Genomic DNA, 20548 nt, shown 5'->3' with positions numbered 1-20548 from the left:
TCTGAACCCTCCCTCATTTAGAAATGTCACAGATCCAGAACTGTCAACAAACCCAGTGGTAAATTGCACGATGCAGGTGTTTCTCCTACACCCGAGGTCTGTTAAATGCGACCCTTGTGGTGATCTGGCAGCATGTGGTGGTAATTGGACGACGGGGCTGTCCATCATACAAATGGGGTCGAGAATCAAAAAAGCCCTGCCTACATTTTCACAGGCCATCAGCTATGATTGACACGTTGAGCTCTGCTGTGCTAGAACAGCCCAGAGCGGTTTCTATCTGATTCATTACATCCACTAACTAAATCTTTCAAGACTGCTGTGTTTGTAGTTGTTTTCGCTACTCTTTAATGTATTATTTTCCATTGACTGCAGCTAAGCCGGTTACTATGGGCAACCTGTGTCACATGGGACCCTTGATAGAACTACTAGCGTGTGAGGTGCCTGTGGCGTAAATACGCCGTTTCTCCACACGTGCACACAACAGAAGGAGAGGAACACTATTTCATCTGGCTAGTACCATGAGACAGAATTCATGCAGTGCGTATTGTTTTGATAAGCAATTATTAAGCCTTTCAACACTAGTGATAAAAGCTGCAGTTAATTTGCTGAGCAGGTTTGGCATATTTTTTTAACAAAAATTTAAATCCTTTCATCTTATATTTACCTTCATGTTGTTCCTAACCTGGGGTCTCATTTATAAAACTGTGCGTAGGATCCTTACTAAAAGTGTACGTGCGCCCGAAAGCCCAAAATGGCGTACGCAAAAAAATATTCAGACTTATAAAACCGTGCGTACGCCAAAAACTGCGCAGGATTCACTTTAGAAATCCCACTCAGCGGAAGATTGTGCGCACATGCGTCTCCTCCCCGAAATAACCATATATGGAGCTTACAACGGCTAGTTTTACTATGCATATCCTCATCTGCATATCATTTGCATATGATTATTCATCCACGTGACAACAAATATTTATAAATTTCATGTAGCTAGTGTAAGTGTTTAACTCCATTAATGAGAATGTCATATTTAATCTGAATGTTTATATCAGAAGTAAAACAGTTTAAATCAATATTTTATTTAAACTGTTATTGTGAACACGCACTGTAGCCTATTTATGATTGGGACTCATAATGAAGATTTACAGTTTTACTTCATCTGCCGTTAGATATGTGTCAGTTTCACTAAACGGCCCAACGCGCTCACTGGCGCGGACATTTAAGGTGTGGATATTTGCTTCAAGTCATAGTCTTGGTGAGTGAAATTATATTTCTGTATATGTATAATTAATTCGAATAATCGAATAATTTAGATTTTCTGTCTAAAAGTGACCAAAAAGACATTTAACTCCAGCTCACCATCTGTGTCGCCAATTCCCTTTGTCTCCAGAATGTGCGTACGCACGGCTCAAAGTTTGCTTAAAGGTGCGCACATTCTCCCGTCAAGTTTGTTTTTTTATAGATCACAACATTTGCGTGGGAACTGGCGTACGTACGTTTCCAGCCCCGTTTTGTGCGTACGCACGCTTTATAAATGAGACCCCAGATGACTTTCATGCAACCTAATAGGGAAAATGATGCAGTGTAACAAAAAAAAAAAAAAACTAGTTTTTGAAGTTGTAGATAAAACAAAGAATATTGAAGTACATCTTCCTTAAAAATTCAATTTTTAGTCTTTCTATTACAATTTTTTTTTTTTTTTTTTGCAATTTCCTAGCAATTTTTTATTTTATTTTACAGTGTGGAAACTGTGCTGGTCACTCTTTTCCAAGCATATAAAATAAGGACTGGAGCTTTTCAGCTTAAAATAAAAAAAGCAAAATCTCCATAAAAGTAGTTAATAACATGTGCACTATTTTCCAAGTCTTCTCAAGTCAAAGATCTGTGATAGACTGATGGAAATTTGCATATTCGCTGAAAACCTTCCCTTCTACTGTAAATGTTAACCTCTGCGATCGGATCATCAAGTCATTGAGAACTAGTAACCAGATCAGCCAGGTTCCTGAACGAATCATGCAAACTGAATCATTTTGTGAATTGGATGATTCAACTTTGATACGTTTCTCATGAACAAGCCAAGAAGAGAATTTTTTTTTTTTTTCCTGTTTTTGCCCCTTTATTTGAAGCCTTTAGCACCCACTCAGAGTGGAAAGAAAGAACGAACTGGAAGTTGAAGGAGTAAGGAGAATAAGGACACATACTCATATTCATCTCCCGCTGATCTATATCTAATCTCATTATCATTGTACATTGGCACCCTAGATAATGTCACTTTTTGTTTGACAACGATAGAAAAACAATCCCACTCCCATGTCCCCTTCCCGCCACCTGTGGCATGAGAGGGTTTGAGCTCCGGTGTGCCAGCTCATCCATTAAAACTCACATTCCTCTAAGTCTTTTATGCCATCTTATAAAGGGCACTCGGGCAAGCTCTTCTCCATTCAATCCCAAGTGCTCAGCATTCCTCTCACTTGACATGAACATCCTTTGCTGGACCCAAATGGCCTTTTATTTGAATTGTGTCTTCAAACAGAAGCTACACTGTTTCGATCTTGTTAGTAACTTTCTCAACCAGCCTAATTTGGAATAGATGCACTTCTACTTGCTTTCCATCAAAGGCGATATTTTCCACAAAAAAATTATATTTTATCATTGAAAATCCATTTTACTGTAGCAATCTGACATATTTTTAGGTAAAAATGTAATATTATTATATCAAAATAGGAAAGAAAGAAAGATAAATAGCCTGACGGTCCATTGTTTTGTTTTAGAGGTAAATATTACTCTTTTTTTTTTTTAAGGAGCAATAACCAATTTTCCATTCACATAATGTTATGTAAGTTTTGGCATTTTGCATAAAAATGCTGGATGGAAAAAATATGTACACAATATTGCAAAATTTACATGAAATTATTTTATCAAAAAAATGATTCTGTCAGAAGACGTGCATATGCTATGATAGAAACACATTTGCAGAATAAATTCCCAGATGTGTATCAGAAAGGTCATTTGACTGAATAATTCAAGATGGATTAGAAAGATATTGATTTTGTAATATCATTTTTTTTATCATTAAATTTGCAGCATGGATATTTATTATTTATTAAAACGTGCTCAGTAAATCCAGTAATGTCTATTTAGAAAGACAATTCTGAGTTTGTGTTGAGGTATGATTATTAACTTGTTTGCAAGGTGTGAAATCATATTGTATATGATTTATGAGCTTATGATATTCTATTCATAACTACCGTACCAGTCTATTAATATTAATAATGTAGAATGATAAATAATGCATTATCTTAACATAGTTATTGTATTGGCTATAACTGCAGTGTAAATAATAAGATAGCCTTGGCGTTGGACATTGCTGTGAGTAATTTAGCATTAGCAGGGAAGTCACGTCACCAAATTGCTTTTGTGCTGTGAAGTGTGGATGACATACAGTGAGCGTAACCACACCTAGCAGTGAATGCTAACGACAGACTTCACCTTCACTAGACCGGTGAACACAAATATCATCCGTTTGCAGAGCGAAACCACAGTTTTTGGGATACCACAGCTTAAGCAGATTAGCACAGCGACACCTAGCACATCGGTGTAAAGACCTTAGCTTTCAGGTTATCGCTCAATGCATTACCACCATGCTTGTCTCCATATTAACCCCACTTCACATATTATCACATACGCAGTTTCATCCCAGTTGGTTCAGTTTTTAAACTGCAGGAGATGTGGCATTGCAAATGGATTTGTCTCATCTACCGTTCAGAACAAAGTAAATAGGAGTGTGTCAAAAGTGAAAGATATGATTTTATTTAATGTATTGGTGAGCATACGCATTTGTCCACTTGGTCTTGTCCACCCTGAACAGACCGTAAAAGGAGGAGGGGGGGGGGGGGGGGGTGATAACGGTTTGAAAGAGCCGTGTCTACCTGGCGTTATCAATGGAAAACAGCTGGTGTGAGGAGATACGCTGGGAATTCATAAAGGTTCCGAGCTTGGCAAGATGATTGCTCTCCACACTGCCAGAAATGAAACCCCTCCTCCCTTGTATTTTTTTATATAGACATGTAATAATAAAGGGCCTGTAAAGGAAATGGAATTTGAGAATGCAGCTGGCAAGATCTGAATGATTTTGGAAAACAATCATATCTTTAGGGACAATAAGGAAAAGAACACATTCTGAGAAAAGTTGTTATCAAGAACTGCTTCATACAATGCCCCACTTTGATTGTTAGATTGAAAGTGTTTTTAATTCAAAAATTCAGGCATTGTCATTAATTAAAAGGCCATATTCAGGAGATCTTTATGCGTCAGCTAACAAACACTGAGTGAGTGAAAAATTACCTAGACTGATCGATTCTCTATTTGAAAATGGGAAGAATACTTAATCATGAAAAGTGCACCAGTGACCACAGGGATGACATCTGTCTCATGTGGCACAAATACTAGATCACAATCAATACTAGCTGAACAACACGCAGTCAAAGACGAACAGCGAGAAATGCATCCGATGCATGCTGCATCACAGATATGCAGGGACAGTTTCCTGTTTCTTCGGATGCTTGAGTCTTGAATCAAGACAGGCAGCACAATCAGCAACCTTCCTCGCCAAAAGTGGGGGTATGCAATCCCAGGGCTACCACGAAGTAGAAACTCTGCAGCCATCATCATTAAAACGCCACCATAGGCCCAGAGACCCTATTGCGTCCTTTCTGCAAGCGCTGCAGTTTTATCTGGCTCATTTGAGACCGAGAAGACCATAGCACTATGAATTATCGGCAATGGGATGCTCCTTTCCTAGCTCTTGGTGGTATCCAGGAACAACCACATGAAGGAAGCATGCCCATCCTATGCAGCAGTTTTTGCCCATTCTCCTCAAACCTACCACCTGTCAGCCATCTAATATGGGGTTTTAGTCTTCATTTATCTTCATTTGTGGGGAGAGTGGATGGTTTTGTTTACCGTTCGAAATATTACGCGTTTGGACCAGGGAGGAGGGGTGGCCAATGTAGGCTGTGTTTGAGCGGGGGGAAGGGCGCTTTCGAGAGACTCCTAGTCTCGCTTTTCCCCCAGACTCCTAATTACTCTGAAACATTCTTCCATCGTCTCATAGTCAGTGCTGACAACGGTTCAGAATTAAAGATCCTGCATGCCCACAAATGGCATTAACATGTAGATACAAAAATGCTATGTGCATTTATCATGCTGTCGGCAACGCTATTGAAAATGGAGTGAGTCAATACGCAAGACGACAATACGCATTAATCAACTCCATTTACCGTGTAAAAATACAAAGTTTATATTATATCAAAAAATTATCTGCATGAGTCCCATTGCAGTTGCTCATTGCAGAGTGTATTCCCACCAAAGATCCCACTAAAGTTTGCATTGGTTTTATTTGACTGCAATCCAGTAGTTCATTAGTCACCAGTTCTTCCCTCCCCCATCCAATTGAAACCCACACAATCAATGAGAGCTTGATTTAACACTTGCAGCTCCAGAAACCATGAGAGAGCTTTGGCCTAGTCCCGACACGCACTTAGCAATGCCATTGATTGTTACCCTTAGTTTAGCCACTGCTGTCTGGTACGGTTGATCGATTCAAGCAGCCATAGTGCTGTATAGTGAGTGGGTCAGATATTGAGAGGGCAAGGGCAACCTATTAAACAAATTAAAAGTGCTCATATGGATCTCTTCCTTAGCATCTGAAGTATTGGATAAACTCTTTATTTTGGCCCACTTCGATCAGACCATGTATTCTTCATCAAATGCTTAGATAAGGTACATTGGAGAGTTCAAGTTAACATTTCCACTTGCACACATTACTTGTGTTTCCTGTCTCGATTTTTTTAATTGAATAGATTAAAACTTTAAAGGGGTGGTTTACTGCTTTTTTTCTTTGCATGATTGTATTTATGGGGTGCAATATAACATGTCTTCGTTTTTGTTGTTGTTTTTTTAAGCCTTATTTGTCATAAATTTGACCTTTATTGTAAGCCGCTTTCTCCTCTGTCATTTGAACGACCGGTTGACTTCCTGATTCTATGAAACCACTCCCTCAGAAACAGGCATGGGTTCAGATTGGTTAGTTGGGCCGGTGTGTTGTAATTGGCTAAACTGCACAGTGCACGTTGTCCGGAAACTTCACGCCCATCACCTTTACGGGCGAAAGTTGCATGTGCTCTGGTCAAATGTAAATAATGGTTTCAATACTGCCGTCAGTTTGAGCCAGAATCAGACCCAGTAAAGCGGCAATGAAGAGAGTCAAGCAGAACCTCCCCAAACATTCTTACAAAACGTTTCTGAATGGTACATTTTTTTAATTATTATTATTCTATTCTACTATATTATATAATAATTTCGATACGCTGTTACTTGAAAATGCCACTGCTGCCACTTGTTAGCTTTTGAGATACGGGTTTCTCCTGATTAAACATTTAATATAACTGAATAAATGACTGAGTAATACCGCAGCTGAAGTTTGCTGTTGCGATTACATATATATATATTTTTACTTTACACGTTTGTCTTACACACAAAATAGCATCGAACTAACTGGCTACTATAAACAAACAGCTTTGGCATTCGTTTACGTTCTTGATCAAATCGAAAAATTACTTCATAAAGTATACATGGAAAATACATTTACAAAATTAGTACATAATTACAAATTGCAGGTTCAAAATGTTTGTACGCGTTTGTCATAGACACAAGATATAGCATAATTAAGTGGCTATAACGCGAGCGCTGGCATTTGTTTACGTCCCTGATAAAACTAAAACATTACGTCTGAAATTATACATGCAAACATTTAAAATTATTAAGTCTTACTTACAGGTTGTGGCCCAACAACGGCTGCCTCTGGGTTTAAAGTTGGAACTGCTTCATGTTTTAGTAACAGTTTCTTGTTTAATCCGGCATTGAATTCGTGGAGATTCTGGAAGCTGTCTTCCGTAAAATGCGCAGCACAGAGAGCTACGATTGTAATTTTCAGGAACATAATAAAACAGAAATTGTAGCCATTGTTGACGAACTACAGCGTCCATAGGAAGCCCGAACACCGAAGACATGACAGCTGGGTGAAAATAACACACTTTCGACGGCATGGCTACAGCTCTCCACTATAATTCTTCCTCTTCCACAACGCCGCAGAAATATGGCCACGCCCCATTTTTTGCATATTCCGGAGGGAGGGTTGATGTAAATGTATGGGTTAGCTACGTATAAAACCCGGGAAGTATCTCGTTGTAGTCCCATTCGAGTCGTTTTTGTAGGCATTAAACTTCCTGATTTTTAAAAGACAATATATCTGCTTACGTTGAACTTTCAGCACAGCAACTTTGCAGATACTGTTCATGCACCAACAGCAACATTACACACTATTTAAAATGAAAAAAGTGAAATCGCAATCAACCACCCCTTTAAAACCCTTAAAACCCAGGTGCAGTATTCACTATGAAAAACTATAGGAAACTGTCAATTTTAGGATTTTTTTTATTTACGGTATACTCTGAAAAAATATATTCTTGTGTCGTAGTTGTAGTATATTTGTGTGTCATAAAATAGTACTATGCGTCTAATTTTTTAGTTAAAATATTTTTTCAATCGTTAAAACACTATGAATTTACTTGAGACATAACATAAAAGACTTCAGAGAATGTATCTTCAATACAGGTGTATTTTGTCTTACTGTACTGGCTCTGGTATTTTATCTTACTGTACTTTTTAACTTGTATAAACCAGTTGAAAAATAAGTTATAAAATATGTCATTGCAGAGCAGTACAAAATACAAAATTCAAAACAAAATATTAAATATAACGTCTATTATGGATACAATCTCATATAGTTTATTTTATTAGAAACTAGATTTTTTTTAGAATTTTCACATTTCATGTAAGTGTTATTGAAGGTAACATTTTAAAATGAGAATTAGGCAATACTATAAAATATTAAATATTAGAAAATATTAATTTGAAAGTGGTCTGGTAAACATTTTGGTAAAATGTAAAGGTTTTGTATATAGGAAATATCAAATTACATATAAAATGGTGGCAAGCATTCTATATTTGATGAAAATAGAGAGTTTTGCAGTACAAAATGCTGATACATACAGTATTATAATGACACATGAGATTGCAAACTACTCTGATCTGTTTACCACACAGTTCTAAAGACTCTTAAGTAGTTAGTTTCCCACTACTTAAGAAATTAAAGTTTTATGCCAATCAATGCACAAAATAAATGCACACTAAGTGCACTGTAAAGATTTGCATTCTACCAAACCAAATACTTCTTGAGCCACTTAAAAAGCAGTGGTCAAAACCCACTTCAAAATGACCCTGAATCCCTTATACATTTCAGTTTGATACCCATTTGTTACCTGTTCCTGTGATAAAATATCATGCTTGAAAAGTAAGTCTGTGTCTGTGCCTGAAACAGTTAACTGAAGCAATGAGGCATCAATTATGATTAGCCTGTGGCTGCTCATTGTCACTAATCAATATTTTTTTTTCTAATCAATAAGCAGCTTTGCCATGCAGAACAAGGCCTGACACTGTGCCAGTAATGGCATTCTCTGCTTTGATACGTGACCCCTCACAGTGTGTGATCGTATCGGAGACACAATGCCTTTCTGTGGTTTCCCTTCATTGGTGCTTCTGTCTTTTATCCACAAAAGGGTCATTGCTCATTTGTCTCTGTCCTTTCTCTCTGTTGTCTCTCATTTCTCATATCATTCTCCTTCAGGACATATGTTTGCTTGGAAAATGTGATGGACTGGCCACCTGTCCAGGGTGTTTCCCTGCATTTGGCCCAAGACACTGGCCATAAGGCCAAATTTACATTACATGGTAATTGACCCAATTCCAATTTTTTCTTCCCATGTGGCACAGATTGGATATAACCCACAAACTTGTAAGCAGGAAAAAAAGCACATGGATTCAGATATTCTCAAATCGGTTTCAGGCCTCATTCATAGTATGTGGAAATAAATCTGATATGAATCGGATACTTGTATTTGCACTTGTCCATTCTAAGTGGACAGATCAGATATTCCCCTGTCAATGTGAGTCATACGTCATTGAAAAAGCGACGGTGGCGAATGACGTCAACTCAGTTGGGCACCTGACATCACAGGACTCTTTTCAATGGCGCAATCGAGGACAAAGACTCAACCTGATGTTTCGCTGACCTTTTAAAGATGGTGCGTAAAGCAAAAGCTTGCATTTTACTTCTTTTTCAGCCTAAGCTTTTCCCGGTCAGTAAGCCTACATTGGGTTGTTTCGCCAAGTGTATAGTAGATGTTGGATATAAGTCCCTTTTAAAAGATGCTAGCTGTCAAAAAAATGGGAAATAGTCAACAAATCAGAATTGCATTGTAAATGCGGTATAGAGAATGGAATATTTACTCACATTCATGCCGTTCCAAATCCATATAAAATGAAGTTGGGTTTGATGGATGGATGGATAGATTTTTGACGGAAATATATCTTTAAAATGCAACAAGAAGGTCACGTTGTACTTAACCAACATCCTGATTAAAACAGAGCCAACTGTGCTTAAAAAAAGATGTCACCTTAAGGTTCAATCTCTATTTTCTTTTTTTCATACACCTGTCACATTTGATGGGTTAACAGCTGGGTTCGGGAGATATTAAAACCTGAATGCAGCATCCTCCAAAGAGAGAGTTTCCATCTATCCTTTAAATGGCTCAGCTCTGGCACAATAAATCTGCTAGACCTCTGAATCACTCTGTAATCTTCTTATCTAAAGGGCAGGGGCCCTACCCTGTCAGCAGTTAAAGATGGACCATTTCCAGAATCACAGGGGTCCTCTCGCAGGTTTTTCGATGAGTGAATAACTAGTCTACAGTCATTCCAATCAATTGTATCTATCCCACTAACCTCATGTTAAATCTGAGATCATGATGAGAATCAAAGCATCCTCACAAATGTAAATTCAAGTGGTTCTTCAACCTTTCATGCCATTATCACTTTGGTTACTAAGGTACGGCATAAATTATGCATGTTTTGTGGGTGAGACAACAAAGCAGATTTGCTGACTTGAACTTTTGGATGTTGTCGGATGAAAGCTGTGGGCGATATAGGGTGTGACGCCGCCCTCAACTGAACAAACTGTCCTGCTGTGTTACACAGCGTGGGTTTGCGTCCCAGGTCAATAGCAACCACCATTAGTGCCAAAAGCAGTCCGACGGGATGTCGGCCTTGTCTCTTACAGAGCTCTTAACAGATATTGGGATCAAATCCATTAAAAACTACACTGTGGTGGTGGGGCACGTTTTATTCGGTGTGAAAGTAGAATATAATGGGGAAGTGTACCATGTCATCTGAGTGGATGGGTTTATTCATCAGCATGGAAATGACATCATGTGTGACTTTCTACAAAGAGCTGTGCCTTTTCAAGCCTGACATACTGAATATACTGTGTATTGTATATTGTTGTGTTTTTGTAAACTTTTAAGTTCACTGACTGCAACTGACTTCAATTTTAAATTGGTGATACAGTATACAAGCAGCAAAGATTTTGATAGATATTGTGTAACTAAAACGACTTGTGTATTATTGGTTATGCCAGGGTGTTGCTATGTGGATGGTTACTAAGGTGTAATCTTAGCATGTTGCAAAGTGCTTGTTAGATAGTTTGTTACTGGTTTCTATGAAGTATCGTTGTGTGCTGTGAAATACTTGTTGTGAAGACAGTATAGTAGTCCTTTTTTTTGGTAGATTTTGATGATAAAATTATACTATTTTTGTGTATCATGTTCTGTTGATTTAATCTTGATACAGTATGGTAACGTTAGGTAAAAGCATTAATAACTCCTATGAACCTTTTTCCTAAACTCACCATGGACAGTGCACATCCTTAGCTTTCTGTTCTAACAAGGCCTTTAACTACCATTAAAGTGGAATTCAAAATACTGCCACCTTATGAACCTCAAAGCTATTTCTATGAAGAGCGAGATGAAAAGGCCTGACATTTGCATTCACATAAACAGCCAGGAAGTGTTTGTCCTTTTCGCTTGCGATTTTCTCCATATAATTTTAAGATAAAGCCCCCGTTTCTAGGACACGTCAAGCGACCTGCCAGAGAACGTAATTGACTGATGAACTAATGGGAAAAGTAGAAAAAAAACACGGTGCCTAATTTACTGCCTGACTTTAATAGTATCAACGAGGCAAACATTCATCAATTGTCAGACTTATCATCCTCATAATCCTGACTTCTGATTATGAGCAAGAATCTATAAACCATTTTAGGCTTAACAGAGTCTTTCACTGAGGAACAGGAAGAACAAATACTTTCATTCAGCGCCTTCCAAAATGCAAATTCCCCTGGCTCTTAACATCTTTTCTTTTTTTTTTATTGGGGTTCCCATGTCACAATATGGCCTCAGTGGGTCTTGCATGTGGTGCCTCAGTCCTGTGGTAAACATGAATGTGTTTTCAGGGTGAAAACAAGACTGTTGGTTTCCTGTGGTGGTGAGAGGTCTGGTGACATTCTTCACTTTGACAAAGCTGAACTTTATTAATGGTACAGCAGATATATGGTACTTTTTTTTGTTATTTTAGTGATACATTTATTATTAAATTTATGATGTGACTTTTTGTGGTAAATAGCTCAGACAGCAAGTCATGTTTTTTTTTTTTTACTAATAAGACTGGATGAGCAGGCAAACTTCTGAAATAAATTACAAATAGAATAAAAATGCTATGTTTTACCTTGTTCTCCACTATAAGTTGGTTATAAGGATTTTCCAACTTAAGGTTTTGGTTCTTGGTTTAAGTGGAGAACACAAAAAGTCCTACATCATCTAGTTTGACAAGGGGAACAAGTTTTGTTTTAACAAATCATACTTGAAAGGGGTGCTTATTTAGCATATAGGGGACTATTTTTATAACATCCCTAAATCATTCCACAGATTTATAACCAGAATCATTTAACTCCTGATGAAACAGCGAAACAAGTGAAACAGAAACTTCAGTGTGGATGTGAACAATACCTGGTGACTCAGTCATACTCAGGTAGTCCTGTACCTCATTTTCTCTGACTTTCGAAAACCATGCAATCAGAAGAAGTGCTTTGCGCACTTGACGAGAGCTTAACATTCAGTCACGAAATGGAAAGTCAAAGTAATTATGTCCTTATCTGGCCCTCTTCAAACCAAGACTTCCTCTTCCTTGAAAGGCAGATGTGACTTTAGGATCACAGCCTGACTCTGCTCATTTCTGCTGCCCCAGATTAACTTTTGCCCCTTCCAGCTCTTCGTTGAAATGAGCTTAGCAAGTTTCTACATAACTTGATATTCTAAGTGCTAAATGCAAGAGCAAAATCTAATTTCCTAAAATATAAAAGGTTGGAACTCTGATACTAGACTTCAAAGCTCTCTGTCTGACAGTCCTGTGGGCTGCGCTTGCCCTCCAGAGAACATGACTACATTATTTTAATATATGAGTGTGCATTCCCACACTCTAGATCAGGGCTTCTCAACCTTCTATGTCAGCTGAACTCCTGTGATCGCAATGATTTGACTTGAAGTTCCCCTTGAGATTTTAAGTCATGTTAACTTTTCAATCAATTTTGCAACCTCTTTGCATGTTCGCTTATGAAATACAGTACAGTAATCTATTAGATAGGTTTAATATTTTAATGCATTTTTATTAAATTAGAAAATAATATATTTTATTTTATTTAAAAAAATAAATATTTAAAAAATATATATTTTTAAAGGTCCCATGACATGGGACATATTTTATTATTTTATAATGTTTCCTGGGTTGCCCTTATAATGTTAGTATGTTTTTTAGATCAAAAATAGTCATAATTTAGAAATAAACGGCATTTTTCCTAGCCTGATTTTAGCCTCTGATTTGAACGCTCTGTTTGAAGGGGCGTGTCTGCTGTGGGATTCAGTGTAACCGGCCACTGCTGTGATTGGCTAACATGCTTGCATATGAAATAGCTACTTATTACATGTGAAACTCTCTCTAATACTTTTACTACAGCTATTATACATTTTTACTATTACAGCTATCGAGATTAACGAATCGTGAGAAGTTTTTTAAGTATTTAGATATATTCCCATCACATAAAATGTTGTCGTGATGAGCATTGAGCAAGCAGATGACAGTCTGTTGATCGCGAGAATGAAGATCTTATCATTGCAACGCAGTTTCTGCACTAATGCTTTCACCAATGCAAACACGATGATGTAAATAAAGTAAGAGCTTCGTTGTGTTGTGTAACGTGCGTCATTGATTTCATAACGAGTTTGGCAAGTGTCCAGATAAACTTGCGCTGTGTGGAAGGATTGTTCTTTGATCGCTTTCTGTATATAATTTATTCACAATTTAAATAAGATTATTTTCATCCTACTAAAAGAAACGATGTGGAGTTGATATTTTAGTCACTGGCTTGATCTGATGCATAAACAAACAGTAGTATTGAACGATTTTGAGAGAAAGATTACCTGTCTGAACTTGAAAAATTACACATCAGAAATTGTTGCTTGGTAGCTCGATCGATTTATTTTCAGACGTTCATCGAGGCCAGCTCTGTATTGGCCCAAGTTGAGGAAACAGTCGTCGGTGAAATGTTTGGACCATACAAAACTTTGGGAAGTTGTGTCGGCGCATTTCCAGAGAAAATAAAATTAACCCATTGTTTCTTCAGAGGCTCGGATGAAGGAACTAAAAAATACTTTTGTGTTCATTTGTACATCCAAACACTGAGCAACTGCAATGCTTCGCTCGTTTGCAAGCCATGATGTCTCTCGAGGAAAAAACAATATCGCGCTCGCGTAGCTCATTTTCTCATGGGCGGGCCAAATTCTCTGGGCGGGCAAAGCAGAGAAAGGGGAAGTAGCCTTTCCCTTGTATGACGTCATACAGGGAAGATTCAAGATCAGCCCGTCTGAGATAAAATTTTCTCAAAGGCAGAGAAAGATAGCCAAAGATCGGATTACACCGATTGAAATTTCTAGCCACTGGGGGACCATATACAGGCTAGGGGAACTCATATTAATGTTAAAAAAACTCAGAAAGTGAAAAATTCAATGTCATGGGACCTTTAAAGCCTCACAGGGACTTCTATATTGCTATACATTTGTGCATTTTTTTTACCAGTGCTTTTTTTTTTTTTTTTTTTCAATGTGCCATTAGGTTCCATTTAAGTGAAACAGTTCTTCTGAAACAAAAACAATGAAAATCTGACATCATTGGCAAACACTCATGGGGAGCTGTCTTCTGCGCTGCGCTCACATGTTGTGTGCATTTCATCTGTCATACACTGGGAAAAAAAAGCATGCCAGTCAATTGTAGAATATTAATGTGAAATATTCTAAGCAGGGTATTTCCTTCATCCAAATGTCTTTTATTCAATGAACTGAAGTACTCAAAGCTTTCTCTCAGCATATATAAATGTTAATGTGTCAACAAGGGACCTAACCTATTTTTTTCCTTTTCAATTCACTCAAGAGGGCAAACATATTTTTTTAGGTATTTTGCATTGTTTGATGATACTGTTTTTAGAAAGTTTAACATGTAAGCAACTGGGTGTGTCTACTCAAGCATAAGAGCGTCTGGTGGTTTCAAAGAGTCTTACATCAAGTAAACAATTCTCCGCACACTTTACTGCTGACTTTATCATCAGGCTACAACGATACACGTTTTTCTGTTTTCCTCCATAGACCAACACGTTACTCATGTCTTGCAACATCTGTTCAGTTCCTGCCGCTCTTATATTTATTTTGCTGTATGGCTTTCATCTTTGAAGTCTTTTGTTGGAGCGTACACAATGAGCACTTTAGAGAATGCTGGGTAGATGATTGCTCAGCTGTACAGTCCTAATACATGCCCTCAATGTCACAGAGAGACATTTTCAAAGCAATGTCCATCTATCATTTTCATTTTCTGATACAATGTGAAAGCAGGAGAAAGTCTACATGAAATTTCTGAACAGATTAAATAATTGTATTTAAAGGAATGCTGAATGCCTCTGCCAAAACTGCTTGACCACATGATCTGTCCGGAATCTTTTATCCATAATTTTAAAATCATTTAAATTACAGATGCCTTGATCACAAGAAAATGTGTCTCTAAAAGAAATTTTGGCACATTTTCCATACAGCTTTAATTGCACCAGGTAAATAATGCTTAGTTGTGTGCAAAAATCTATAATAAATCAAATTTGAATAAAGGAGGCATTTTTGCAATTAAAAGAATGTAAATTACTTTTTATATACAGCTCAATATTGCATTTCCCCGCCAGCATTTTTGTTTCTTTTTTTAAAAAGTTGCCAGTTGACACCAGTTGTAACTGAGAGTGGGTCTGGGGAAGGTTCATTCACAGCCCATTTCCAAAGGGGCGTTACCAACAACGGACGTCGCTCAAATGCCTCTGGGCGCAATTGGATAGACCTAAAACCAATCAGAGCGATTGTCATCGTGTAAAGCCCGCCTCAACGTTTGTGATTGGTGCCTCGATTTGGAGAAATTGGAAATGGGCTTGAATGGGTTCTTGGCCAGACTGACTTGCAGAGCAAATCTCAAATATGCTGCAGTACGTCAGGGTTTTCCCAGGCTAAGTTAGCGCTAGCATTTTTGATAATTTTCACAAAACTTTCATAGCCACCAGAATATTTCGCCGTATGAATATGCAAACTTACAATATGGTCTATCAAAATAACATTTTATTCATTTTATTCTAGCTTCATTATGAATTTTTTTAACAACACTTGAATGTGTAAATTTCATTAAAAAAGAGCGATGATCCAAACATAGATCCAGTGGATCGAGTCCATCAACAGCCGCCAAACTTGCACAGCTGTATACATCCTCGACATTTCATCCGGCAACGTTGGGATTTATATGCTGTTAAATATTTGATGATCACGTTAGCTTACTTGTGCGTTAGCAATATTCTATCTGCTCCTGTTTTTGGATCCTGTGCTGCTGTACTCTTTCGGAAGATGTGTAACAGCGCCCCCTATCATACAACTGTGAAAACAGTGATTGGCGGAAAAAACTTGTCAATGGCAGTTAACATCAGGGTCCAGTTGAAACCCTTTCCTGTGATAACTGACAGCACCTGAATATTTTTTCTTTGAAATAAAAACTCTAGAGCTTAACTTGTATTCAATCCTGGACATTCCTTTTATGCTTATAAGATGATTTGATTTATGTTGTATAATATTGACAAAGGAAGCCATTTATACAAATTACATTTCTGTGTTAATGACATGTGTAACATCCTATGCTAACGTTCATTTCCTAATCAAGTAAAATGGAGTATATAATCTGCGGATCAGATTTCAAATTAGACTAATCAACCCTATTGTTGGTCTAGAAACAGACTTATTGCAAGGACACAATGTCCTTCAAACCTATTACACAAAGACTCTAGAATGCCATTCATTAGCTTCCATTCAAAGCACATGCTAATTGCAACTCAGATAACCCTTCTTCGCACTTTAACCTTCTGACCAGCATTCATCGAATTCGTTCAGCGCTCCTTAATTCAATCCACACTTCGGCTGAGGCTGCTGACGTCATCAAGAAGGGTAATATATTTAGGCTACACTATTATCAGTGTTTTAACATCTGCTTTCCAAATGACATAGTATCCGAGAGCTGGAGGTCTCATGTTAATGAAGATAGGATATGGCTTGAACTCAATGTGTTGGCACCAAGCTATAGCCTTAGGCTGAACAATGACAGAACATTCTGAATGGATGCCAGTGAATGTGCCCCTATTTGATATTGTCCTCTTTTTGGCGGGTAATATCCATGAATTATACAGTGGGTAATGTGTTGCCACTATGAGACAGGTTTAAGCTTGTTATTTGAAGGTTTAGAAACAAAATTATTGTCATACTGGTATTGAATTATTAATAAAATGAAAAGTGGATTTAATAATAATTGCATGTATATTAATGCATGTAAAGAGGATGTAAAAAGGATATAAAAAGATCAGACCGTTTCCCATTCATAAAAACATTAAAGCCCTATTGTCATGAATTCACTGGAGGCAAGCTGGTAGAGAACCCAAATGCAATTTTAATTATAAAACGTGATCAAAGATAAAACAAAGGCAAGTAACACAAAACAAGAACATCAACTTGAAACATTCAATCCTAGACCTAGACAACCACACAGGGCAAACACGAGGGCTTAAATACACAAGTAAACAAGGGACACCTGTGAATCAAATGACCACATGACACAACAGACAAGGGAACACAAGGCAAGATCACATGACTAAAACAGGGGATCACATGACATACCAGAACAAGGAACAAGAAACAAAACCCAAACCGTGACACCTATTTTAACAGGAATGTACTTTTTCCTTGAAGATGTGCTCGATTTGAATTTGAATCTTGTTCTAATCATGTTTTTTTGTTTATTTAAACTAATTGACAGTCTTTGTTAATTATATACATAATGCTTTTGTATTAAATGAATTAGCTCATAATAATAACACACAATATATATATATATATATATATATATATATATATATATATATATATATATATATATATATATATATATATATATTGTGCGTGTACATTTTTATATAACTGTACATTTATTTACATAAATTACATGTAAACATTATTATATATAAAAGTCTTGCTGGGTTTATCAGTGGGTTTCATGTCACACATTCAAAGCACATGACCTTCTGTAACATACGCGTCCAGACAACAGACTTCACATCTATGTAAAATAAATAAAAAATACAGAGGAATCATTGCTGTCCTATAGGCTATGCTAACAATTAGAATTCAAGCATCGGTTAGATAACTAATCCTGTCCAAATTGGGCTTTGGACTTAAATTCAAGGTCCTTTAAAGATGTCAAACCAGGATATCATGCGGTGAGGGACACTCTTGGTTAAAGAGCCGTAAAATGTTGGAGATTTCCCAGTAGCTCTTTCAATAGCTCTGCATGTACACAGGGATATCTCCACACCACAACAAACTCCCACCCATGCTCTGCCAAACACAAAGCTAAACTATTCACTTTCCAGACGCAGCCTTTGATATGAGTTTGACAAAGACGCCTCTGTAAAAGCCTTCTTTTCACTGGGCTCTTTAACGCCGTGGCTCTCCTTTCAAGCATCCCGAAAGATAACTTTCAATGTTCTTGAGTGAAACAGGCTATGTGTCATCTGTGAGAGTGGCCCGCAGGCCGCCAATGAGAAACTTTAAAGCCTCTTACATATGTTGAGCTTGGAGATTACTTTACATTATTTAAAATCATCAGGGTGGATAAGACTGTTGAGATTTGCAGAATAAGCTGTGTAAGAACACAATCTCTTTTTTTTATCACACAATGTGGAGAAGATACAGTGTAGAATTTTACACTCAAGCTGTTTTAGGGTCATATAATATACCAGCTAGGATGATTTTTTGGGGGAGTAGGAGGAACTCAGCATGTGGATCATAAAACTACATGATACCTTACCCTCTGAAATGGCTTAAGTGGACAATTACAAAGTTATATGTCTATGTCCCAGAGTGCTTGTAAGGAAACCTGCACTTTTGGCCCAGGGGGTTCACAAATACCAGATGTGCACTGCAGGTGCTGCTATATTTTCAATCATGACTTCTCAAATGTATCTGCAGAGGAAAACACAGATGGTTCGGTTACCAAAAGCATTTGAGAATATCTAAAATTATAGCCTGTTATGAATGTTCTAATGTACATTTGCATTAGGTGAATCTCAAGGGAAACATTACTACAGTACAAATGGGGGAAATTACATTACATGTCTTAAAGCATTATGAACTTAATTTTACTTAATTGTACTTATTAAATTCACAGTAAAATTAAGTTTCTTCTGTTAAATTATTATAATTTTACGTCAGCAAATGTGAGACAGTGTTGGTTTAAGCCTTAAACCAACACTGTCTCACATTTGCTGACGTAAAATTATGAGCCGTAAATTAAGGCAAAACACTGCAGGCAAAACTCCACTTCAGTAACACTTGCATACACCAAATGCCTCATGCTTTTTTTCTGATTTATGGAGTGATAAAAAGAGATATCCAAAATCCACTTTGTAAAAACATTTACCTCTAATGTCAACAAAATGAAACAAGAATTTAGAAACTGTTTTTTTCCAATGTTTAGATTTATCTTCTGTAAAAGTTATGCAAATTAGGACATATTTAGGTAGATAATGCATAAATTGCTTATTTAAGCATCACATAACACTCCGAAAACATGTAATAACAAATTAATCAACTAGGGAAAGTATGATGCTATCTATTATTTGATAAAAAAAAAAAAAAAAACGTATTTACTTCTAGTGTCTTGCCTTAAAGGTGCAGTAAGTGATTTCTGAGAAAGGCTGTTGAAAGTGGATCGGACCAAGCACCTCAACACACTTGTAGCCAATCAGCAGTAGGGGGCGTGTCCACTCATGATGAGGGAGAAGAGAGAGTGAGCAAGATGGAGATTAAAAGAAAGAGATATGGCTGAGAGACATTACAAAATAGAAAAGGTTAAAGGAATATTACTGGAAAAAGAAGTGGTATAATCAGCCGAGAGCTTTTGGACCTGCGTTAATATTAGGCTACATTCACACACTGCTGGCAAAAGTGGCCCAAATTCTATTTGTATTGCTTATATGCAACTCAAATGTAAACAGCACAAACTGCATGGAACCTGATCTTTTCAATTCTGATTTGGGCAACTTCCACATGTGGTCCTAAATCCGATACAGGTCAGATGATTTTCAATGCAACCTCAGTCTGAACAGTCATATCGGAATTCATGTGACTTTTGTTCACTGTTTGTACTTCATTGTCATTCGTTTGTCATCTTCACTGCATCATTTTGCTTTGCTTCAGTTATACATCCACTCTTGCCTTGCGTGTTTGTGTGTTTTGGAGGCGGAGCAATGAAGGAAAGAGCGTGTTTGTTTGAGTTGACTTCAGATATCAACAGTGTTTCTCAGAAATCGCTTACTGCACCTTTAAGCCAAGAACATTTTCTTAAAGGGCCGGTCACATTTACAGTGATCTGCAGTGACCAGAAGCAATTTTCATTTCATTTCAATTGCAGTGTTGAGTGATAGCGATGGTTGTCAATGAAGTGTACAATTTCTGTATATGTGAACATGAAATAAGGAAGCAGTCAAGGCTACTTATACCACACATAAACATAGTCTTGTTGTTCTCTTGACTAGTGCATCTTTAAAATCAACTGTTTCTCAGTTCTTAAATTTCCACTTAAAGTTTCTAAAATGAGTGTGATTAGTCATTAGATTCTGTTGCTTTCAGTGTAACTGATTGTTTTAATGAATCTCAGGATATCAGTAGGTACATTTGCATAGTAATGCAGTTTTCTAATACATCTTATAAATTTCTGCCTGTGGCTTCTTTGTTAATTGGCTTTGGGGAGAGGAAAAAAAATTGCACCTTGCTGAGAAAGACGAGACTGTGTCATTCCCACAATTGATTGTACCTGGGGCTAAGAAATACTGGAATTTTCATTTTATCGTTGCCCCTGGCACTTTCGG

This window comes from Phoxinus phoxinus (assembly GCF_949152265.1).
Source record: "Phoxinus phoxinus genome assembly, chromosome: 11".
Lineage (NCBI taxonomy): Eukaryota > Metazoa > Chordata > Actinopteri > Cypriniformes > Leuciscidae > Phoxinus > Phoxinus phoxinus.
Note: the sequence above shows the minus strand (reverse complement) of the source record.